Raw genomic sequence first — 26,739 nt, forward strand, 5'->3', positions numbered from 1 at the left:
ATTAAAGTAGACTATATTCCCCCAGGACAATTAGAGCAGGTGACCCAGCCATGTCAGGATTGAAAAGAAAAAGAGTGAAGCTAAGGAGGGAATTTCAGAAGTGGTCACATAGTTCCAGACTGAATGCAGGCTGTTGATAAATTAGTACAGGTATTTAGAAAGGTACCTTGGAAACACAAGTCAGCAGTGCATTAGTCTAAGGCAGCGGTTCTCAAACTTTTGTATTTCGCACCCCCCCCCCCCCCCCCCCTTTCTACCTAGAATAATTATGCGCCCCTGCATAATATAAGATAGATGAGAATAACCCATGATACAACTAACAAAGGTATGATACTCGTGCGGTGTCGTGATATCCTATCAGTTTTACTTCTATAAGATTTGCATGTGTTCAGCTAACTTCGATGAAATATTTGCAATTTATTTTTTTTAAGTGCTTTAATAACTGTTAAAATGCCTTGTGTGGTTTTTGGTAGTAATTCTAATCCCAAAAACAAAGAATAAATTATTTATACTTATTTAATTATTTTTTTATGTAAAGAAACATTTAAATATGTTTTAATTTTTAAAAATCTCATAAATGAGGACACCGATGAAGTCAATCTGCACGAGACGAACGTATTTTCGTCCAACAAATATTATACCGCTGTTAGTTGTATCATGAAAATAACCCAATACACAGTAAATTATTTAACTCAATTTGGAAATATTGGCTACGCTGCCAATGTGGTGCAGTCACGCCGCATTATCACCTGATCTACTGTTACACGAATGTTCACGACAGATACTGATACGTCTCGAACTTTCTGGATTGAAAATACGTGACTATAAAAGCAGCAGCAGTGGTGCCGCTCATCAGTTAGTTCATAGCTATATCGTTGTGACTGTGTTACATAAGAGATTTTGTCAGTTCGAGTTCAAACTCTGAAAAAAATTATTTTTATTTAAATTATATTTACGTAAATGTTCAGTAAATATGGATAGACTTTTAAATGGAGGCAAACATAAGCTTAAGGACAAAGAAGCTTCTACTTCATCAGAAATGCCTAGTACCAGCGCTAATCCTGTTATAAAATCAAAAACACGAAAATATGACCAAGCATACTTAAACTTCGGTTTTACAAGCATTGAAATAAGTGGTGAAGAAAAACCTCAATGTGTTATTTGCCTCAAAATTTTGACTGCAGATAGCATGAAACTCAATAAATTAAAGAGGCATTTAGAAACTCTGCACAAAGAATATGTTGATAAGCCCCGTGAATTTTTTGCAGAGAAACTTAGATCTTTTGGGAAACAGAAGTCAAATTTCCACAAAATTCTCACAGTAAATGACAAAGCTTTATTGGCATCATACAAAGTGGCTTATAAAATAGCCAAATGCAAGAAGCCACATACGATTGCAGAGCAACTCATTTTACCAGCTGCCATAGACATGGTAGAAACAATGTTTGGTGAAAGCTATGCTAAACAACTCAAGAATATTCCTCTGTCAAACGATACAATTTGCCGAAGAATTAACGATATTTCTGTGGATATTCAGCAACAGCTTGAATCTGAGTTAGTTGGAAAATTATTTGCCATACAACTTGATGAAGCAACAGACAGCAGTAATGATTCTCATTTGATTTGCTATATCAGATTCTGTCTGGGTGCAGAAATAGTTGAAGACTTACTATTTTGCAAGCCTATACAAGGAAGAGCAACTGCTGTCGAGTTGTTCAGAATTACAAATGATGTTATTGTCAGCGCACTCTTGCAGTGGAAGGATTGTGTTGGCATTTGCACCAATGGAGCTCAAGTCATGTCTGGTAGATATAACAGTTTACAAGCACTTGTGAAGAAGGAATATCCAGGAGTAGTCTGGACACACTGCATGATTCATCGGGAAGCCTTAGCATCAAAATCGCTAAGTCCTGGGCTAAATATTGTTTGACAGTAGTTATTGATGTAGTTAATTATATAAAAACCAGATCTCTAAAATCAAGGATTTTCATTGATCTTTGTGAAGATATGGGAGCTGAACATATATCATTGTTGTTTTATTCTTCTTCCAGATGGTTGTCACGCGGTAAGGTGTTCAAGCGTGTCTACGAACTGAGAAATGAAATAGCAATATTCTTGAGCAAGGAGGGTCATAAACATGTGGAAGAATTCTACGACAATTTATTTCTTATCTCTCCTACCTAGTAGACATTCGAAAATCTTAATTCACTTAATCTTCAACTTCAGGGAAATACTACAAATACATTTGATTTAAGTGAAAGGGTCAGCGCTTTTTGTAAGAAAATACAGTTATGGAATAACAAATTAAAAGAAAATGTATTTGAGATCTTTCCCACAATGTGTGAATTTATCCACAGTTACCCGCCGGAAGAGAATCACAAAAAGGTGACAGTAGAGGGTACTTTAGAAAACTTGAGCACTACTTTCAGCAAATACTTTTTCGCAAAAGAAGACATTAAATTGGGCGACTGGAATTGGGTAATAAATCCATTTGAAAGTACACCTACCAGCCTGTCACTACAAGAAGAAGAACAACTGATAGATCTTTCTTCAAGTACCGCAGAAAAATCAAATTTTGCTATTAAGTCATTAACAAATTTTTGGAGTGAACTGTCTTGTAACTATTCTCTTATTTAAGCAAAAGTGTTTTCGGATACTGTTACCTTTCCCTACTTCTTACCTTTGCGAAATTGTTTTTTCCGCTGTAGCTGCTTTAAAGTCTAAATATAGAAACAAACTTCAAATAGAAAAGGAGCTCAGAGTGTCTATCTCGAATATCAAACCAAACCTGGACAGGCTGTGTACTTTAAAGCAGGCACATATTAGTCATTAGATCTATGCCTTACAAAAGTTTTATTTTAATTTTAGTTATAATGCATTTGTTGTGATTATATGCTTGCAAATTTAAATTTGAAATAAAAATGTAAAAAATTAATTTTGATGTCTTGTTCATTTATTCGACGCCCCTCCTTGTACAGCTTCAGCACCCCCCCAGGGGGGCGCGCCCCACAGTTTGACAACCGCTGGTCTAAGGGGCTAATATATTGCCATTTCGCTTTATGTCCCTGGTATTTTATGGAACTTCTCCAACCCAAAAGTGACTTGAGGGAATGCCTTGTAAGTAGATGGTTTGGCTTATCCTTAAGGACTAATTCTTAAAAGAAAGTATTGTAAAATAAAAGTGACAGAAGGGAGAAGATGAATAATGATTGGTAAAATGGTAGAGGTCTGAACCAGGAAGTCAAAGGGATAGAATGTGTCAATTCAAAATGCAAGGGCAAAATCTGAGAGTCAAGAAGCAACATAAAAGGTCCTGGCTGCCTTAAAATGCTTTCCCTAAATAACTAAATCTAAACAAAGGTTTAGTTTTAAAATACCAAAAAATGCTGATGCCAGAATTACTGGGACGCTGTCATAAATGATTTTTACCTCACATGCAGTAGCATCATCAGACACACAACCAGCAAGGAACATCACTGCAAACAACAAAATGTCCAAGAACACATGGTAAACTCAAAATGGCACCATGAAGACATCACCAAAATAATAATAATAATGTATATATTTACATTAAGGTAAGAAAGGTTTAGGCAAAAATAAGACCTAATGACGTAAAGCAGATTTGTAACACCATGGAGTACAAAGACACCCTTGAGCCATGGCTTAACTGAGGGTAGAGTCGGGGCAAGGCCTCAACTGAAGAGTGTAAGAGAGAGGCCATATTATTGAGAGACGGATTTGACAAAAGAGTTTGGGAATACGCTGTGGACAAGTGGACAAGCCAACTCATTGGGTAGAGATGGTTACAAACCTGTGCAAATTGAACCTGTGAGACTGAACCGCATTTGCTTTCATTAGTACCATGTACTGTAATTTATATAGATGAATATACTGAATATTTATTTGTATCAACAGCATGCTTTTTCTTGCTTACATTTCAGTGTTATGTTGTATGTTTCTGTTGCATGTCAATCAGCCATATACCTTCAATAGAAAGTACAATTAAAAATACATGGTATTCCCCTCTTTAAGTAATGTTTGTTTAAGACAGACACAAACATGATAAATACAATGTGTATGATTATTTTTAAACGATCAAAGGAATAAAATGAAGTTTAATTTGAGAAAGCGATTTATTAAAGGTAGAAAGTATGGTTGAATGAAACATGTAGCCATTACAGAAAATCCACAAACAGATATATTAGATCTCCTTCTTTGAAAAAAAAAAATTCAACAAATGAATGCATTTATGTATTCTATTATCACATAATTTGTTCATTTTCCAACCACTTTTTGCATATAGCATCAGTGATTAAAATGTCAGAACTGATTTGTGTTAATCTGTTTTGTGTGCTTGTACTTGTTTTTGGCAAACACTGTCACACCTAGGACTAAGGTCATTGTGAGATTACGCTGTGTATTATTGCAGCAATATAATTAACATACACTAATGGAAAGGAATAGATCACATCAATAGTTTGGACAAGATCCGTGATGGTAGAACAGATTTTAGTCTTTAAACTAGTTTTGTGAAATTTCCTTTTGACAGGAGATCAATCATTTTAACGTGCTATTATCTGACATTTGCAATGGCCAAGGAGAAATGTAACATGGTTTAAAATTGCATTGGGTACCCGACTATACACTAAGTTTCATCTGAAACCACATTGTGGTACGTCTGAAACCAATGATGACTCAACGTGTGATCCAGATTGAGTCAGAGTGCCAAAACTTTAGAAATACATTCATTAGTTCATAACCCTATAATTTGTGTTGTACTGAGCACTGAGGGCAGTGTCCACCAGGATAAAATTTAAATAAACTAAATGTAAGGATGCTAACACAGGAACACAGTGATATGCACTACTGCCTGATAGCTCCAGAGTTGTGGGTTCAAATCCCAGAAGAGGTACTAAATGTGCACAGTTTGCTTATTCCCCAAGTATTTATGTGGGTTTCCTCCAAACACTTGAAATTCGAAATGTACATGTGTTAGATTAACTGAATTTTTACCCTTAACTATTACCCTTTAGCTAGTCCAAGTTTTCTACTTCTTTACTGAGATGTTTATTTCAGTAGAAGATGGGAAGGAGGATGTCAAATTAATAATCAAAAGGGAGAAATTGATGGTGAGGAGATAGCAATGAGGAAAGAAAACAGAAAGAAAGGAAGTCAACAGGGCTTGCAAAATACCAAGAAAGTATGCCTGCTAAAGTACCCCTGTTTTGGCCAAATTAAGTGAAACTTGTGCAGTCATGATAAGTCAGGTCTTCTTCTCTTTTTTAATATCCTGGCTTTTTTATCCTACAAGATGTCCAGAGATCTCAGCAACAAGCAAACCATTTGGAAAGGACTGTATGTGTAGGTGTCCAAAGTTCAGTAGCAAAGAGCCTTCCTAGGAATCTCTAATTATAACTTTCAAATGAGAGCTGAGCTATTACCTTAGATATCACAACTAATTCATTAATACAAACAATAGATATATATTCGACAGATCCCACAAACTCAACCTCTAATCTCTCATTCCAATCTATATATACTGTATCCATTTAGGAGCAAGAGCCTTATTATGTTTTCACTGCCTTTTCAACTTTGTAGCAGAGACATGACTATACAGCACAACCATAAGTACAGTTTTGGCCCACTCATACTTTTACTGTAACTCACACGCCATACTTCTTGCTTACAGTCCTATAATTTCCTAACATAAGCACCCCATATCATTGACATTTGAGCCTTTTGGCTTGCCTTTAACTGTGCATGGCTGACCTCTTGCATTTCACCTGCCAGTCTGCTTCCCAGTCCATAAGCTTGACCAAAACCCATTCTCCTCCATCCTTACTCCCACCAACCCCATCTCAATGCTGTTAGAAAATCTAGGCCATTTTAACCCGACATATAGGCAGCTGCATGAAGGCTCACTGTGGGAATTGAAGGTGAATTAAAAGTAAATTAGCTATCACAGCCATCATTCTTCCACCTGTTTTTCTATATTTTTCAGATTATCGCTCTCCCCTCCTGCGTGCACTCTGTGTCCAGGAGGCATTGTGACTAATTTCCAGCTTTCTAGCTCTCCGGCCCGATCTCCTCCCCTCTCTCTGTAACACCAGCAAGGTGAAAATCAGTTTAGTTGCAGTCCTTTCTTTCATTGTTCCTTAAAATTGCTTTTGTTTATTTTTTTAATAATAAAACCTCCTCTCGAAGTCCACATACAGCTCCTGGCTGTACTTTCTGTGGAGTTCTGTCCTGTGTGGTACTTCTTTTATCCACTTTCTTTTATGTGAGGTTAAATTTTCTTTGTGTGTTACCGTGCAGACAGGCCCAATGACTTTATAATTACCAGGCTAAACATACTTTGCTTCTTCACTTACAATCACCCTCCCATCTTTGCTTCCCACACAATTACAAGTATGATTAGTTATTTGATTACGACGACAAGGATAATGTGCTTCCCGGTGAAGGAACGAGTGGGCAAATATGTTAGCTGCAAACAAGGCAGGTCAAGCAGGCCCCAGCTATTAAGGCTGCATGCACCTGCAGTCATCCTGATATCTCTCGTTTCCTTTCCTGCTTATCCTCTGAAGCAGGGAGGAGAGAAAAAAAATGCCATGTCAGCGGCCGCACAAGCTGTCTGTGAATTGGTTTCCATGCTTGCATTGACAGATTGGCAAAGCAGTTTGTTCTACCAAATTTAACAATGATATATCATTATCGCAACTTTGGGGGAAATCTATAAAATCAATGGGGCTGTAGGCTGAGAGGGATTAGTATTGCTTACACGCTGAGAGGGTGTCAAAGCAAGGGAGTATGGATTGAGTCACTGCCCGGATCAATGGCATTTGTGGACACTAAGCTCAATAACAAGCCTTTCTTGAAGAAAGAAAAAGGAGAGAGAGAAAGAAATAGATGTAAAAAGCAAATTTGCCGGGAAAAGAACTAATATCCTGTATGCGGCTCACTGAGCTCAGTCTCCATTGCTGCTGGCAAGAAGAAGGGAGAAAGGAACAGAGCGTGTGAACGCTGTGTGTTGCAATGCTGATGAGCTTACTGTTACTGATCCTCAAACACAGCCTATGTAGGAGTCAGGATTGTTGTCTTTCTTAGTCCATCTTTCCTATGCCAATGTTCTAACCCATCACTGGGTAGGTGTTTACCTTCTCTTGAAATTACAGTTGCAGTTCTACTGCACATAGCCTCATGTAGGAGTGAACACACTAATACAGAATTATCTGGGGTTTTGTATATTTAGGTGTAGGCATCTAACTTGGAGGGCCCATTTAGCCTGACTACAAAGTCGTGAAAATCTCCTAACTGTAAATTTTGCAACCACATTTTAACTACTATAAAATATGTATGCCTCGGGTTCAGTTTGGATTGCCTTAATGACACCTGCAAAAGCATAGACTCACTAATAATTTTGGTAACTTTGTAAAAAGGTATCTTTTTTTTTTTTTTTTTATGGAATGCACAATTTCTTTGCATAAAACAATGCCACTATTGATAGGGTTCTTTTCCCTCCAAGGCCAAATAAAGAAAGCAAAGAAAGAACAAAATGAAAGATGTAAGAGGACAAAGTCTTAGACCTTTGTATGGATAATGGAGGAGTCACCTCACGGTTGTGGCAGAGATGGGAGACAGTGTGTGAAAAGGAAGGTGTAATTAAACAGCTTAATGAGTTTGTGGCTTTGCCGGGAAGAGAAAGGGTTTTACAAATAGAAAAAGAAAAAAAAGAAGGCAGAAAATCTTCTTCTTTTTCAATGCAGCCAAAGAAGTTTCTTGCGGTGCAGTTATCACAGCATGCAAAATTGCGCTGGCTGGCAAAATAATTTGGATCTTTTTTCCCCAGGGCTGGCGAAACAAAAGACCCCCCTCTGCTCTAATTTGGCCCTCTAGGGTCTCCCAAAGTGGGGGGTCTGTGTGGACAGAGAGGGCCCTGTCTCTGTACAAGGATTAGAGAGAAGAGATGGAGGCTGCCTGCCTGCAATTTAACCCAAAATACAGCAATTGTCCAGAAGATTGAACAGCACCGTACTGCTCCACTCATTTTAGTTTCCTTTCATTATCTCTCATGCATTTACGTATCTTTGTCTCAAAAGAAATAAAAAAAAAGTGTTTAAAGCACTACCTTTCTTGTGGAAAGGGTTTTTAACTACTGGGTAGAGGTGGAGGAGGGGACTTGCTGTCTGGTTACTTTAACTGAGGAAAAACAATTTATAATGGAGTATACCAATAGTTTATAGCAGTATATATTGTTGTTTATGTCCATTTTTTTCTTTAATGAAGAGAAGATCTACTTTTTACTTATATATAGTTGAAGATACAAGCTTATAAAATTTTTACAATCAAAACATGTGACTAGATATTTCATGCTCTATGAGGGGCATGGAGGGAATGTACCATCCTTCAGTATGTTATTAAAGTCAGAGACGCATTCTTGATTAGAATCATTGTATGGAGGAAAGTGGCTTGGCAAGCCATTCTGCATTATCCTGAGGGGAGCATGATTTCTGTCTGTGCAGCATTGTAATAGGCACATTTAGGAGGGGGGAAAAAGCTTTTATAATGATGATAGCTTTTCATATATAGAAACTGTAAATTTATTAAAGCTCATCTGTGCCTTCATGATTTCTCAGAATCTTTGAAACTATGCCCCAATTTGCCATAAACTGTGTAGGAACATTTGCAAAGATGTCTTGTGAAGGGAAGATTGAAAAATATTTCACACATTTATAACAGATGCACAATGCTCACCAATGAAGTGTCTTTCATTTCCTCACATAGTAAAGTTCTTCTCTGACACTAAGAATTTAATAGTAACAATAAATGCTTTCAATTCAGTTCAAATTATTCTTGCTTGGCACTCTTCACTTAGAACATGATCGTCTGCTTGACAGTAATAAACAATAACAATAAATCTTACATTTGCATAAACAGTCATACAAATATATATATGGTTAAACACAGGAAAATCATGTCAACATAAAGATTAAAAACAATTGAAATATAAGTTGACAGTACAGAAGAGGAAAATGAAAAACTCTACTTGACAAAGTTCCTGAAGAAAATTATCCTCAGGGAAATTCATGGTCACAGTTTTAATGCCCTGGACAACTGTTTATCCCACCTCCTGTTCAATATCATAAATGCAAACTGAAATCCACAAGTGTATAACCAAAAGTAAAATAAGAAAGTCTAGGGTTGTATCAAAAATGTCTTGCTCCATACATAGCGGCAGTAGCATAACAAAAAGTGCCACATTAGGATACCAAGAAGAATAACAGAATTAGATGGGGATTTAATAACAAGTTATATGAATTGGTTTGAAGAAATGAACAAAAAAAAATAGTAATTTGAATGAGGATATCCTAGAATAAAGTACTGAATCGCCAACCTGTATTTAATTGGTAAGATCAATGAGGCTTTCCCACCTACAAGCAGCAGATCATTTCATAGTTCTGAAGCTCTGAACTAAAGGTTTGACCTCCTATGGCACCTTCAGTTATGCTTGGAACTTCTATGTTTCATTCTTTGTAACTAATTTCCACAGTGCTTATGAGGTAATGTAACTCTGTGAAGGATACACACATAAAACTGAACAATGCACTACATTTTCTGGCATACTTTTGTGATTTCATGAACTCAATGGTTCTGTTATCAATTCTTTAATTACGCAGTATTTTCATTAGTAATGTATAAGTAATTAACCACAGAGTCTACTACAAAGCTTAAGAGGTTTATTTTTGTTTTTATCAATGAAAATAATGCATTTAGGGATTCCCATTTCACAATGTGTGAATACTTAAGAACTCATTATTGAATGCACAATGGTAAAAGAGCTCATAATAAAGCAAAAAAAAGTCCAATGCTTTTTCTTTCTTTCCTGGAAGAACATGCTTTTCTTACATATGCTGCATTTTCAAAAGCGGTTTAGGTTAGGGCTTGGTTGTGGTTAGGCCATTAAGCTCTAATGTTTGATTATCACACACAAATAGTAATGCAAATTACAGCATTGCCATCTAGGCTTTCATGTATCTATTATACTGAAAATTATATTTTCCAGTTTAAGGTCATAGAGAGCCAAAACCCACCACAGTAATTTTAACTTTAAGAATAAGTACCAGCACATCCTAAACTACCTTCATTAACCAACAGTCATTTTCCCTGGTCCAGACTACAGAATGTTTAGCCTAAAATAGCTTAATATTTTCAATCCTCCATCAATATTGTTGACTCAAGATTAGAAACTTCCATAAGGTGCAGTTTCCAGGTACACTTTTAAGTAACATTTTAAACATATGTACAGTAGAATTCCCTATGTAAAGTAATATGTGCAAACAGAGAGTAATAACCAGAATTAAATTTAATTATTCCATCCTATGAAACTTAATCTTATTTTGTTTAAGATGAAATGTAGAGTCACCAATTCACCTAACCTGCAGATGTTGGAGATGATGGAGAAAACCAGAATGCCTAAAGGAAAACCAAGTATTAATTTGCTCTTAATTAGCTTGAGCTTGGTTATATATTAAATTGTTGTGATTAGGATTCACAAACATGGTGAAACAGGTATGAGCCCCCAGCCAAAGTACCATAAAGTCAAGACAACAACCTAATTAGCCTGCTGGAAAAGACTCACCCCCAATCCAACTTCTAGGTGCAGATTTCTGACCTAGCAGGGCCCAAAGAGGGACAGCTGGTAAAGTAACATGAAATGTCCCAAAATATAGCAAACAGCCCCACAAGAGGCAGGAAGACTATAAGTCCCTGGCTTGTGCACAGATGGGCAAAATACTTATAAAACCAAAATAAAGTAAAAAGGAAGTACCTAAAATGCAATCCTAAAGCAAAGCACTCTCAAATCACAATTCACAAAACAGAATGCTTAAAGAGTAAGTTTTATATTTTTCAAGTCAAAGTCATTTCTTCACAGACATAGTATATATACATTTGCCATCCAAAAATATGCTATAAGGTTAACGGCATTCTATAAATTAAAAAAGAAATAAAAAAGTAACCCTCGCTGGAGCTTTAAAATGCATGATATGGTGCATGGAGGAAAAAAAATTTAGCAAATACATCATTTTTCAAGCTAAGACAGCTATCGAGTATTGATCCACTTGTGTTTCAGGCGCATGTCTACAATAACAAAAGGGATTTAGAAATACTAATTTTATTGCATATTTCTACTATTTTTCTTGTGGTAAGGATACATTTTCTATTTGGTTGTGCAAATTCTCACATAATTACAAAGCAAAACCAAACATGTGACACAAAAATTTCACCGTGATTTGGTGTGTTGCAGGGAGACTGAGCGCTCAGCTATGGCGCATTACTTATCTTCTTTTAAAATGACTGAATCTCACAATATCAGTCTTTTTTGTTGAAAAACTATTTTACTATGCTTGTGCCATCAGAAGATGTGGTTCAATCAGAAGACGTGGTTCAGTACTCAACTACTGTCTTGGCTTGAAAAATGGATGTATTTAGTAAATTTTTAAGCTTTTCCTCTGTGCACAATAGACTACATTGTAGAGCACCAGCATGGGGAGATATTTTTCAATTTATAGAAAGAAATTCACTTTAGAACACAATTTCTTGTGGAGCATGAATATATACATTTGAGAAGAGGTACCTTTGACTTGCAAAATACAGAACTTACCAAGAAAGAAAGACAACAGTACCAGGAAAATCCAAAGAAAACAGCAATATTTACAGAAATCCTAACAAATGCAAAAATATCTTACTCCTGAACCTTCTCTGGCTTAAACAGCCTGACCTCAGGATGGCCCCACTTCCTGGGGCTAAACCCACAAACAACAAGGTACATAGGTAAAGGTTAACTTAAAGAGACAGTACACAATGATTGTATAGTGCTATTTCCATCCATCCATCTATTATCCAACCCGTTATATCCTAACTACAGGGTCACGGGGGTCTGCTGGAGCCAATCCCAGCCAACACAGGGCGCAAGGCAGGAAACAAACCCCGGGCAGGGCGCCAGCCCACTACAGGGAACACACACACACACCAAGCACCCACTACGAACAATTTACCTAACCTGCATGTCTTTGGACTGTGGGAGGAAACCGGAGCACCCAGAGAAAACCCATGCACACATGGGGAGAACATGCAAACTCCACGTAGGGAGGACCCAGGAAGTAAACCCAGGTCTCCTAACTGCGAGTGAGCAGCGCTACCACTGTGCCACCATGCCGCCCCATAGTGCTATTTAGTAACGATAATATTTTATCATTGTTAACATACAGGTTGGCAGTGCATTTCAGTAAAACTATCAAGTTAAAGGACTACTCCATCATAAATTGCATTTTGTATATGAAACTTACAGATCTGCTTTGTATTGATGACCAAAAAAAAATAATCTCATGTTTTCATGGAGAACAAAGATAACAAACTTTCTGAAAGAACAGGCATCAATGGAGACCAATGATGGACCACAGCAAACAATATAAAAAGTCCATGAAAAAAATGGTCTTTACTTGTGTCATATAATCTACAATCATGTACTCACAACAAGCAAAGCACATGCAATGTTTGATAAAATATTAAGTAAATATTTCTGGAAAATCAGAGCAGTGCACACAGAGGAACTGCATTCAGACAGGATTGTGTTTTGGAATTGAAGACCCACCCTTTCCCCTTATTCATTGGTCAATAGTCCTGTGTTAAACTCTAGAACTCACTGCCATGTCAGCATGTTTCATCTGTGTACTGTATTTACTCAACCATATTTCTGCAATAAATGCATGTGTTTTTCCCGTTGTGAGCAAACAACCAGATGACTCGACATGTGGATTTATGTGATGGAATTAACATGTGATTTTTTCACTGATTTTTTATGCTGTTTGCTATGGTCCAGAGATGGTTTCCATAGATGCCTCATCTATCAAAAAATCTGTTAACTCCGTTCTCCATGAACATATAAGATTAAAAAATTTTCTTGACAGTTGGAGTATTCCTTTAAAAAGAGTTAAAATAATTCTGTCTCCTAAACATGTGGAAGATTTTCAGTTTTAATAAGCCATGGAGCCTATTATGCTTTGTCAATACTGTCATTATTTTTATGCGGATTCATTTGGGCCAGAAAAGGCTTTAAGTGTCCTGCATCGCAAAGCACTATTCACACAAGATAGCAAAAGTAGGAAATTGAGGCAGCTGATGATGATCATGTTGATGACAATACAATAATAATTATAACTTTAAAATTTCTACAGTATTTCAGAACTTCAGCCCACTTGGGTAAAGAAATAGACAGATTGCAGCATAAGATTTAATTTTTCCTTTGTTCAAACTTAATTACTTATATTTCTCTTTAATACATGCCCTGATATGAGCAAGATAATTAATTGGGATATTGTGGAGGGACTCCAGAGGCCTGAAGCTTGCAGAGAAGAGTGAGGGAGGCAAGGGAAGACGCCATCTTTTAAAATTATACTGGGGGGTGATCACTCCCAAGCAGCTTAGGCTGCTAAGGCCTTCTAATTAAATTGTAATTTAACCTCCTGGTTCCTCTGTGAGAAGGGCTAGCACTCAACAGGGGGTGGGAAACAACCAGCAGGATTTACACTTAATGAAATAATAAAGAAACATAGCAATATTATTCAGAAATGAGAAGAGCATCTTAATTCAAAGTCTTTATTTATCCTTTGCTTCTTCGTTTTGGGATTGGGGGATATTGGCAGCCTGCACCAAGTATAGTAAGCTGCAGGTTTGGGGATTCATTTTTCTTTATTTTGTTTAATTTTTATGATGATTTTTTTCATGAAACTCTCTGGGTCAGGCAAATAGACTTTACTCAAAGGAAATGAAATTTTTTTAGTCTTTCTCATTATTTTTCAAATCTACCAAACTGTCTACCTGTTGAAGCTAATTGTGTTTAACTGAAAAATGTTGCTATACAACTTCGGCTCCAAATGGAACCTGACTGCATAGTGGCTAAAGCCTGTGGAATTGATATGCACATTTAAGACAAAGTTTTTTTTAACCTTTTTGAAATTATAAAGACACGTTAAAGGATTTCTGTTTAAGTTCTGTCTCCTGGTGACCGTGATAAACCTTATTTTTAAATATTTAAATGAAGATTCTGTCATTTTCTTTTATAATTGCAAATTATTTTGTTTATTTAGTAACAAAATCAATATTTTATATCTTATAGGGCACACATCTTAAGAGTTGTCTGTCTGCCATGCACTCTGGCCCTTGTAGCTTCATCTTGGTCTCAGTCAACAACTTGTGCCATAGTACATGTTACACTACAGATAAATTTGAATTTCCACACATGGAGCCCCTGAAATACTGCTCTGACTCCTCACGGGAGATGTGGCAGTGTGCCCTACCTGACACAAAAACATTGGCCAAGTGATCACACCACATGTCAGGCACAAAAACAACACGAAGGTGCATGTGTGTGGCATTGCTAACAGGAGCCACAACTCCATGAAGGACATTGCACAGGTCAGTTCGGTTCCTCTTGGCAACTAGACCCATAACTGCTGCTGACAGTGAGACATATTACATACGGCAATGACATGTGTATCAAGTACAGGCCACAGAATGTAGGCACAAAACAACACTGACAGCTTCCTGCAAACTCAGATTAGCATCAGTCCAAAACGACGTGGAGGACGAAATAAAACATAAACCACACTCAGGTTCCTGATAGATTCAATAACTTATCATGTACATACCTGTACAGATAGGTGTGAGATGTTAAAAAGTACTTCCTCACTGTTTTTACACAAGAGCAAAGCTGTTATAGCGCATACGACTATACATTTGATGAGCATTACTTAATTACTAAAACGCATTACAACTTCCTCATGAAATGCAAAAAGCCACTATTTACAACACATACTCAATATCCAAAGCTCCTTATCTTTTGTATACATGGGAGTCACTGTTGATAATCCTCTAGGATCTTGTACCTACATGTTCAAAATTCATAATGAAGTACATCATTATACTGGTTATCTACACCACTATAAAGTCTAACATTCAGCCCACAACAACATTACATCATAAATCCTAAAGAAGCACTTACAAGGTCTGAAAGAAAAGACACCTCTACTCATTTACTTTAAAAACTACAAGATTTATCCAACATACAATAAATATGCAGACTCCACGTAAAACATGCTCCAACTATGATTAACACTAAGAATCTTTATGTAGAAACGATTACAAATATGAGACAAGTTCAAGAAGAACAACAAAAACCACAGACAGAGGGTAGAGAGGTTAAAGAAGTAAAAGTGTTCTTCCATACCAATTTTACGCAAGACCAATGACGTTATAATGCTCCAAAAACAAATGCTATTGCTGCCATGTTCACTATAAACAACTGGAAAATACCACCACAGATATAATCATTTACTCCAAAGAAGATGAACTCTGGTGCCTGTGCATTTTAAACCCTCATCTCAAATTGATTGTTTTACGTTATTATTTATTTGAGGACCAGAGGTCCAGACTTTTCATGAGTATAACAGATAAGATTAGGTATAGTAAAGAAAAACAGGCATGTAGAAAATGTAACAAACCTGAGTTAGTCACTTATTCATTTCTGTTTTGAATTGGCTTATTCTAATATATGATATATGGATGCCAGGAGAAATCACAAATCAGGTAAATTTATGGCAGGAAGTCCACTTAACATACACGATTGGTATGTGTGAAGAAATTCAGATAACATGTGCACAACATAGGATAAATGTGCAGACTGTACATCAACCATGGCTTAACTATAATTTGAACCATGGACTTCTGGAGCTGTTTCGTGCCAGCACTACTACGTGTACCACTACTATGCCATTATATCTGAATCAATCACTCCTTGTTTGAATTTGAGCCTTTCACAGATTCCTCTATATAACATTCATAAAGCATAATAAAGTACAGACTATGGAAATGAAATAAAAACACTTGCATTCAGTTATTCACTTATTTTTTTAATCCACGTATTCCAATAAAGACTCATGTGGGGGAATCAAAATGTAACATTAGACAATTGAAATGCATCATAAATCACAAGGAATTAAACACTAGTCAGAATGCAGAAATGCATGAATGAACCAAGTAAATGTAGGAAGAAGAGCTGTTAAATAGTGCAGTATAATATAGGCAGAGGATTCAATTAGAAAACAAAATAAACACAAGCATATATCTATTCTTAAATGCATGAGAGAAAAGATGGTTTACAGTGTTGACACTCATGAAGCTTCCCTAACAAAACCAGGGAGAAAATTCCAGGGAATAGTATAACCACATAGCTAAATGAATGTTTGTCAAGAATTCTATAAGGTGGTTTTAGAAGTAATGAGATGGTCAATGTTAAAATATTTCAGACAATCTGATATTCGATAAAGTGTCTGGACATATGGAACTTACAGTTTTCTGCATCAGTAGCAAAAACAAGGAGTCATCTACATGCACAAAAGCAATCTTGTAATTTGGGATTTCTGACTCAAAGTCTATGAAGGTTGCACTTTTTACTCTTTTTGCTTCTTTGGATTATCTACCATGATTTTACTGGTGACTTTATTGTTTTTCTGTTTTTTGATCTCTTTTTCTTTATTTCAAAGTGTTTTTAATGATTTTGAAAATTAATTACATTCTTCTATGACACTCTATTGTTTTCTTATTGTTGTCACAATTTTTGTTACAATGTAGTTCCCAGGGAAAATGACAGGAATCATCTACACGGATATATAAGGTTAGCATGTGCGTTCCCTGATCATCTGAGATTTCAGATTCCTCTTAAAGAAAACCTTTAGTAATCATTTGTATATTCCGGTTACAAATTCCTTTTCTATTCCTTGATCTCATTTAACATCTGCTCAGTTTGACTCTGGTTACATGTTCTTATATTGGTGTTTCATATTTAATTTATTCTGGTCTTTTCACACAGTTTACCTGGGTTTTTCTCTCTCTAATTGCGTTTTTGAATAAAAGTATTCTATTTATTATGTTGTTTTTTGGTTTTGGCACTTCTGGAAGATTTGTGTATTTTTATTTTTATCATTTCATCACTATTAGGTTTACCATTGCTCACTGTCATTTTTTTTTTACTGTCTTCATTGGTAATGACCCAGAGGTGCAAAGCCCAGGACATTATTGAGGTGACTATATAAAAAATCATCTTTTAGGTCAAGTCTATATATGAGATTGTAGATAAGAACCTTTGATTCTTGCTGCGTATTTTGCTAATGAATTTTGGCTCCCCTTTTGACTTTGATTTTTTAATACTTGTGTAATGGCTTTGGTGTTTAGAGTTTTGATTTCACTCTTTGCTTGCCTTCCAAAATATGTCTGTTCTCCTTTTCCTTTTCTCATGCTGCATTTTTCTTTCTTAGCACAACATGTGCCCCCTTTTGGTTACTAAATCTTGTACCATACCTTGACTTTGATTAACATCCTGAGTTTTGCTTTATTGCTTTATTTGATTTATTTTACATCTTGATATTTTTGACCTTTATCTTGTTATTTTGACTTTGCAACTTCTACCAGTTTCTGTTTCATTTAAAATTGCTACTGCCCAGGGCAGAAGTGCATTATTATGCTAATATGTACTAATTCTGTTAGACTTTTTTAATTCTCTACAGCTCTATTTCAAAAAATATCTCCTTTCAGAGGGCTATATCATAAAAATTCTAGAATTAAAAATTGGTTTCTTTCTCTTTAATATAAAAGGTAAGCAACACAGAAACATTACAGGGTTAGGGTTGAGATACAAATAGCACCTGAGATTCGGCATTGCCTTGCAATAAAGAATTTGCATAGTATTATGATTTGGCTAACTCAAGAAATTCAAAAGTGAGCCTTTGCCTCCAAAACTAGGCCTCAGGGAACCACTAACTCCTTGAAACATATGGCATCCCTTGCAAATCAAAGTAAGACTGACCTCTAATTCAAGAAGCAGGCTTTTGTAGTCTAAAAAAGGGCAGAAAAAGACAAATTTATAATACTCACAAAAGGTTATGAGAAGAATCATTAAACTATCTGGTTCTAAATATCAGAAATTCTGATTGTTTATATTTAATGATTAACCAAAATTGTCAAAACAAACATAACAAAAACAAGGGAGATTTAAAAATGTATTTAAAAAAGTATGCCTTAAAGGCAAACCTAAGCAAACAATACCAACTTCGTAATTCAAGTACCTTACACTAAACACAAGACAAAGACCATAACACACAGAACAAAAGTATACAAGCATTACAAAGTTGAACATCTAAATCTAAACAGAGTGAAAGAAAAGAGAAATTCACTAATGCTAATGTTGAACTGAGGAATTCATCCCACTCAATCCAATATAAAGGCTAGAGAGCAGTCCATCAGCTGCAGTGTTAGAGGACCCACCCCCTGAGGTTCCACTTTAAGTGCAGAAAGCACATGACATAAAGAATAAATAATATTAGCATGAGTCAATACTTTAAGCAAAATATTCATTATAAAATAATCTATACATATAAAAGGCAAAGCCCTCACTGACTCATCACTAATTCTTCCACTTTCCATATAGGTGGGAAGCTGAAATTTCACGTGCTCATTCCTTGCAGTGTGCTTACAAAAGTTAGGTATGTTTCATGTCCTATTACAACACCCAAGGGGGGGAAACGGGTGTACCCCCTAAACTGTACATATAGATAGGGGAAACCCCTCCTCACTATTTCTGTGACTTCCAATATAAGTAGGAAGCCCAAATTTCCCATGCTCATCCTTTACACTGTACTTACAAATGTTAAGTATGTTTCATTTCGTGCCGTGCCCTGTAACAAACTTTCGAAAATAACATCTTCTTTTTGGCGGTTCTCACCATTATGCCGTAAGGAACTTTCGGAACTGACCTCTCCTTTTGGCGGTTTCATTCCTTTAGGGGAAACCCCTCCTCACTATTTCTGTGACTTCCAATATAAGTAGGAAGCCCAAATTTCCTATGCTCATCCTTTACACTGTACTTACAAATGTTAAGTATGTTTCATTTCGTGCCGTGCCCTGTAACAAACTTTCGAAAATAACGTCTTCATTTTGGAGGTTCTCACCATTATGCCGTAAGGAACTTTCGGAACTGACCTCTCCTTTTGGCGGTTTCATTCCTTTAGGGGAAACCCCTCCTCACTATTTCTGTGACTTCCAATATACGTAGGAATCCCAAATTTCCCATGCTCATCCTTTACACCGTACTTACAAATGTTAAGTCTTAATTACAGCATCCATCTCCAGCTCCAAAGACCCACTCCAGTTCACCTACCGCCCCAAAAGATCAACAGAAGATGCCATTTCCCAGGTCCTGATGACCACCCTCAGCCATGTGGATATGAAGCAGGGGAACTATATGAGACTGCTGTTCATTGATTACAGTTCAGCTTTCAATACAACTGTCTCCCATAAGCTGTCCACCAAGGTGAGAGACCTGGGACTCAATAGCCGCCTATGTTCCTGGGTTTTCAACTCTCTCACAGGGAGACCACAGGTAGTTAGAGTTGGTAGTTGTGCCTCCAGCATCATCCCACTCAATATGGGAGCGCCACAAGGAGGTGTACTGAGCCTTCTGCTCTACTCCCTTTACCCTCATGACTGCAGGGCCACACATACCTCAAATGCCATCGTCAAATTTGCTGATGACAAAGTTATGTAGGCTTCATTTCCAACAATGATGAGACAGTATATATGGAGGAAGTAGAGAACCTGACATTGTGGTGTCAGAAGAACTGCCTTCAACTGAATGTCAACAAAACCAAGGAGTTGGTGGTGGACTTCAGTAGGAGACAGCAGCGTTCCTACAACCCCTTTAATATCAACAAAACTGTAGTGGAGAGGTTCAGCAGCTTCAAATATTTCGGTGTTCACATCACAGGGGATCTAACATTTACTGATCATGTTCAAGCCCAATCAAAAAAGGTGAGGCAGCAAATATTGCAATCGAGCTCCAGCCATGCTGGGCCACATGTTTTGGGAGTACACCAAATTAATATCATTCTGGACCAAAATCTTTAAATGCCTATCAGAGAGCCTTGATGTCACAATCACTCCAAATCCATCAGCTGTGTTTGGTGTACTCCCAGATGGGTAGAGTGGAGAAGGACAAACAAAGTACAATTGCCTTTATTACATGACTAGCATGTAGACTTATCTTGCTCAACTGAAAGAATCCTAGCCCACCTCTCTATAACATCAGTTAGCCACTGACTTAATGCTATTTGAAATTAAAAAAAAATCTAATTCTCATTTAGAGGATCTGTTCAAAACTTTTTTAAATCCTGGCATGATCTAATCAATAACATTTTAGAATAAGAATTTATATTGGGGAAAGGAATTCTCTTCCTTCTTTTCTACTTTTAAAGTTTAACTCTGGCTGTTGGCATTCCTCTCTTTTTCTTGGGTGGGGGCTGAATTTAGTTTTGTTAAGCTTGACTAGACTGTATGTTATGTTACTTGCTTTTAATAAAATCAATACAAAAATGAAAGAAAGTGTGTTAAATCAGAACATCATCTCCTGGTTTGGGAACAGCTATGTACGGGACATTAAGTAAGTAGAGAGGGTGATCTGAGTGGTGGAACACTGCACCACATCTGATCTACCCTCTCTACCTGGTTATCTATACCAGGAGATGCAGGACCAGAGCAACTAGGATCACACAGAGACACATATCTTGCCAGTAACTATCTGTTGGACCTGCTAAAATCAGGGAAATGGTTTAGGAGTATTAAGGGCAGAACATAGCGGCCCAGGAGGAGCTTCAAAGGATGTAAAGCTTCTTCATTTAGACATGCCACCACAAATTTTTTTAACTATTCATTAAAACAAATTGAATTCTCCACCTTATTGTTTCTCAGCTGCTGCCATGTCATTTAAGTCTATTTTAACCAGCAAACTAGCACACTGCACTTTACAGTATGTAGATATTCTATTCTGTTATATTTGCAAACAGCGCAGATCTTGTTCAAAATAATCCTTTGGATATATACTTTTTTCCCTTCTTTTTTTAATTAAATTAAATTTAAATTAATTTGATTATCTATTTGTTCAGGCTGATTCAGGGCACATTCCTCTACATATTGCACTTGTATAACTGTATATGTGATAAATAAAGAATCTTGAATCCTGAAAACAGGGCAGTATATGAGCAGCTCCTCATGCCAGTGGGAGAAGGCAGGGGCCGAAGGACCTGTCATAGTTGTGGCTTTGGAAGGGTAGTTGGGTGAGTGAACAGAAAAGAAAAGAAAGAGAGACAAAGAGAGAGTAAGACAGAGAATGTATTGTGGCCTAGAAAGAAATATCCAATGTGCCCTCAAGATGTCAAATGACAAGAAACCCAGAAGTTGTTAGGCCATGTCTTGACAGACAAGCCGTAGAACTTTGGTATAAGGTTGTAAGATCTATGTGGTGACTGTGTAGCAAGCAGCAAGACATTTCTGCTTGTAAAGGGAAGGACCAAGTTTCCTCCTTGATAAAACTGATATTGTTAGGTCTCTGTTGCCCTGGAATCAGGTAAAATGTGCCATTCCAGGACAGCCACTCACCTTTAACCAGTTAACTTTAAAGGTGGCCCTTGTCATTATAAAATAAGAAGCGAATGAAGCAATATTTCACAAAAAGCCTCTTCCTTTGTCCATTCATAGAACTATGGGTAAAATCATCCAAGCTTAGAAGAAAAAAAATCTGTTATTTTCTGATTTTTGTAAGCATATTAAGGACTGTAAAGTCATAAGTCTTTGTATTTACAGTTTCTGCTTGAAAGTGACTTTATATCTGACTGGTTGAAAATGAATGTCATTAAAGGACAGCTTTGATGTTTTTCCAGGAACTGATAAAATATCAGATTGAACTTTCCTCTTTAGGGATAAGGAAGGTGCCATGGAAGTCTTAAAGGAGGATTGAGGACCTACTTGCTACTAGAAGCCATACATACTCATTTCGAAATAAATGAGATTCATGTTGTCCTTTTAGTAGAGTGAACAGTTGAGAAGTTGCTTGAAACACTTGGTCCTTTAACATCTACTGAGGATTCTTGGTGTCAGGGACACCAGGACCATCTAGAGGAAGAAGCTACTCAGACTCTTTAAGTATTTTCAAAGCTTTGCAAGGTTTCCCTGTTAACGAGATTAAAATTATGACAAACCCAAAGGCAGACTGAGTCTGGAGTCCTAAGTGGGGTTTTGGGAAAAAGCTCAATGTTGGGAGGAAGAGGGCAAAAAAAGAGTGGGAGACACAAATACAAAATTAAAGATGGTTTTGTGGAAAATAAAAGGTAGACAACCATGCCTATCAGATTGTAGTTCAAATGCTTGTGAGAGTAGATCCAGAGATGCAGCATAGGTTACTTTGTCTACTATTTGGGCTTATGCTTTGTATTTTCCCTGTAATAATTTTAGTTATTGTTTTTAGAATTTATTTATTTCATTTTTGGAATTTATATATGCGTTTATCCTTTATTGCTTATCACTGTTATCACTATGGTGGTTGTATTGCTGCAGTGTCATTTTGGAAAGTTTTCAGCCACAATCACCGTTTTCTGATATTTTGGATGGGAGTGGCTTTGATCACACACAATGTGATTTTATATTGTCGCAACACCTGACATCATTATTTAGAGACTTTTTTAAATAGTTGCATTGTATCTATAAAAGAACCATCCATATGAAGGTTTCAGAAAAATACACCTTTAGATTTATAACAGCCTCCATAAATAATCATGAACAGATTGTAACAGATTTCTCAAATATCACTGGATTCATGAGTTTTATAGGACTCTTGCTGCATACAATAACACAGGAAGAGTACAGATTTTCGTAATCTGTTACTAGCCTGCTAGGTATTCCACTATACATTGAAATTTTTTAAAACCCAGACAACCAATTTAATATGTAAAGGACTCTTCCCAGAATCAAATGGTTCTTTCTCAAGCAATGGTTCCACTAGGAGCCACATAGCCCAGCAAAACGGCATTAAGGAACCATTATATATCAGAGTGTACCATCTCCTACTACGAATTTTTCAGTCTCTTTTGGTAACTTCCATTTCTCAATTGATTATTTGCTCTATGAACATTTCTTCTGAACACCTACTTCTTCTGGGTGTTCAAAACACTTCTTTATTTATCCTTCCTATACTTTTTGTGTAATAAATGCCAAAATGTTGAGACACCATTTTCTCTCACAGTGGTATACAAGACATGTTTGCATTCATCTTATGGACAGTAAGTGGCTCTCCAGCTCCCTAAATAAAAAACATAAATAGGCTCAAGACACAACTTAAAAAGTCTTTATTGTGGCATACTCTTCCCTAAATGTTTCCCAACACAGCCACAAGTATGCACAAGCACAATAAACAGCATAATACGGCAATATTTTTTCTATTCTTTGTTTTCTCTTGGTTGCTACTTCCTCCACGTCTCCCCACAAGCTTTGTCCACCTCCTCTTGACTTGATGATGTGAAGCAGTCAGCTCCTTTTAGCCTGGACTTGCTGCCATCTAGCATCCTGGGGGAGATAAAGCCCAGTGTAAACTGTCTCCCTTTCATCATTAGGGTGTCCCGGCTGGGTAAGGATGCTGGCTGTCCTTCACAATCTTTACCCTGGAAATATTCTGAAAGGAATACTATATATGATGATAAACACAAATGTCTGCATAATGATGGCATTGAAAAATGATCTTACATACAGTATCTAAAATGAGCTAAAATGACACTTGATATGTCATGTTTTTTGTTTTATGTTATAATGTTTTTTTATTATTAAGTTATACATTATGATTTACAATTTTATTTGTCTTTTCACTGCCTTTTATGTGATTATTTAATTTTGACATAAAAGATCCTTTTATGTCCATGAACAACATCTGAGAAAAGAGCTTTAGCTGAAGGTCTTGCTGTCTGAGTTTCTTTGTGGGTTGAATCTACAAACATTTTTATTCATATACAATAAGGTGTATTGAAATTTTATGGTGATGAAAACAATTCTTCTTCAGGGTAGACATCTGATGTGTACCCTGCAGCAGATGCTACTCGTTTAGAGCCAAAAAGGATGCATTAATTACTACACACTAAATGCTATGTATTTTATATTTGATTGTATTATCTATAGTATTGGTAACATTGCTTTCTACTCCAGGCAATCATTGTAAAATTGAATTTGAAACTGTCTTCTTGTTAAAAGAACTGTTATGGAAAACCAAATGGTGTCCATTTTATAGGAATTATTAATTGTATTTGTTGTTAATTTTTGTGTTAAGTTTCGTTTTTGTATGGTGGTCTGAGACGTCTTCATTTTTTTATGCATTTCTCCTTTGCATGCATCATCTTGGTAGTTAATGTTATTTATTTGTGCAAAGTTTTCCTGATCAATATTTACTCAACGAGTGGAGTTGAGTTATTTGGGATAACAAATTTTTAGTTTCAGACTAATTTTTGAATAGTGTACTCAGGACATCAGACTGGCATTGAAAACACACAACCCTTACTTTTGTAAAGTGAGCACCACTAAGTGAAGAACTAAGTATCTTTCCACAATCAGAACAACAAAAAGTTAAATGACTTGTTCAGGGTCACAAGTTGAGCAAGTAGGGGATTTGAACAGAATGCCTTATGGCGTTAATTTTAATGCATTCATAAATTTGCCCATTTGCTAAATATCCATGTATTATGTGTGAGATGGTAAAATAAACTTTGGTATGTATGTTAATTTACAGAGCTTTATGTTTAATATATTGTTAGTTTTTATAACAAAGTAAAATTATTAAATTTACCAAGGAAAGCTCAAAAAAGTTTGATTTAAGATGGTGCATGAAACTATGCAGGTTGGTTGAGGTATGGAACAATAGGAAGAAATGTAGACAAAAAGTCTTAATAGATAAACATTTCAAAGTACTGTATATCTGAACATGTTATGTAATATAGGGAGTGTTAGCAAGTCGAATATTTTAAAGCTGACTGGGACACTTAGCACAGCAGTAAGCTGAAAAAACAATACCAAAGTACTGAAGCTGAGACTGCCAGGGTGAAGCCACATAGTGGGGTGTTTCATGTGGATAAAGTAGAACTTATTTTCTATTATCTTCTAAAAGTAATGGTGTTGGCCTTGCAGACCTCAGTCTCTTTTAGATAGGCTCTGTGGATTACTGATTGTTTGAGGCAAAGGACCAAGTTTTCAGAAAGATTTACTAAGAGAACATGGTCAGTGTGAGTAGGAGTGACTGTAAATGTCTGAGAGCCCCCTTGGATGTAAAGTGCCCTTCCCAGCATTAGTTCTTCTTTTGCACGTGTTGCTGCTGGGTTAAATTCTGCCTCCTCATGACCCAAAAATTTCATTGAATGTGTTTGTTAAATAAATACTGTAATTTCATTTTCTCTTAAGTCTTCTAGGGCACAAATATTATTTAAAGATCATAAATAATGTTAGTATTAAAAACTATACAAAGTACAATATGGAAAAACAGTTTTCAGCATCAGAAACTGTTTCTACTTGTAGAATGTAATCATGAAAAATATTTTCATATATGGTGAGAAGAAAAACAACTAATAAGTAAAGTAAAAAATATGAAATGTTCAGGTTTCTTGTCTAATTTGATTATCAGTTTTAATATCATGATAACAAAAGAACAAAATCAAATTCAATGTCAGTTTAAAAATTGCATTTGCTAATGTAAACATGATTGAAAGTCAAATGCAATTTATTTAACACATTTGAATAGTTCACAATATTTTGGACTCTCCGACTAAACTTCAGTCTTTTGTGTTATCAAACAAATTTTATTTTCCTCAAACAAATATGCCTTCTAAAATAACTTATTTAAAAAAAGAAAAGTGCGGAGTGTAACTAGTAGGACTAGGAAGCACTACCATAGCTATCAAAAAGGGACATTTCTTGTTCCTAATCACTTTCCTGACTCAACAATTTCCTTTGTGACATAGCAACACAAACTGTACATTTTCTAAAGTATTTGATAATTTTTACTGTAATACCACTTTAATGTCTGGTTATTTTTATAACTTTTGTACCCCAGTTATGTTCATTGTTAATCAGATGTTTAAAGCAACATTTAATTTTATGCTATTGATCAGAACTCCAAAATGGGGTGTGGGGGGACCAAGGGAGGGAAGGGGTTGAGAAACATAGCAAGCTATTTCTAATCTATCTTTTTTACCCCCACAAATGTAAGTGCCAACACAATAGGCTTCATTGCAATAACTCCTGGCAAAATTTGAAATTAAAGTTAAAACCATCTTATGTAATAATATACTATGTTAATTTAAGACCACAAAATGTCAACAAAAGTTCAGTAGCAACGTCTCTGTGACACCACAGTGAACTTTGTGAGCTGGAATGTCAAAGGTCTCAATCACAATTAAAGAGAAATAAAATATCCTCTCACCTAACATGTCTAAATGTCAAGATAGTGTTTTTACTGGAGATCCTTCGTTTGCAAAGAGATTGGACTGGCCAAATAATCCACTCCAGCTATAAAAAAAACTAGAGGTGTGGGAATCTTAATACATAGAACAATTTCATTGGTAGTATCAGATGTAGTATCTCATTCGGAAGGGCGATATGTGATCATTATGGATAATGCATTTAATTGTAAAGTAATTTTGATAAATATATACGCATCGAATGTGGATGATAGACACTTCATCCAAAATGTATTTTTATCCATTCCTAAAGTGAACACCCATAAAATTATAATGGCCAGAGACTTTAACTGTGTTTTAAATCCAGACCTGG

Source organism: Erpetoichthys calabaricus, chromosome 9 (genome assembly GCF_900747795.2).
Source record: "Erpetoichthys calabaricus chromosome 9, fErpCal1.3, whole genome shotgun sequence".
Lineage (NCBI taxonomy): Eukaryota > Metazoa > Chordata > Cladistia > Polypteriformes > Polypteridae > Erpetoichthys > Erpetoichthys calabaricus.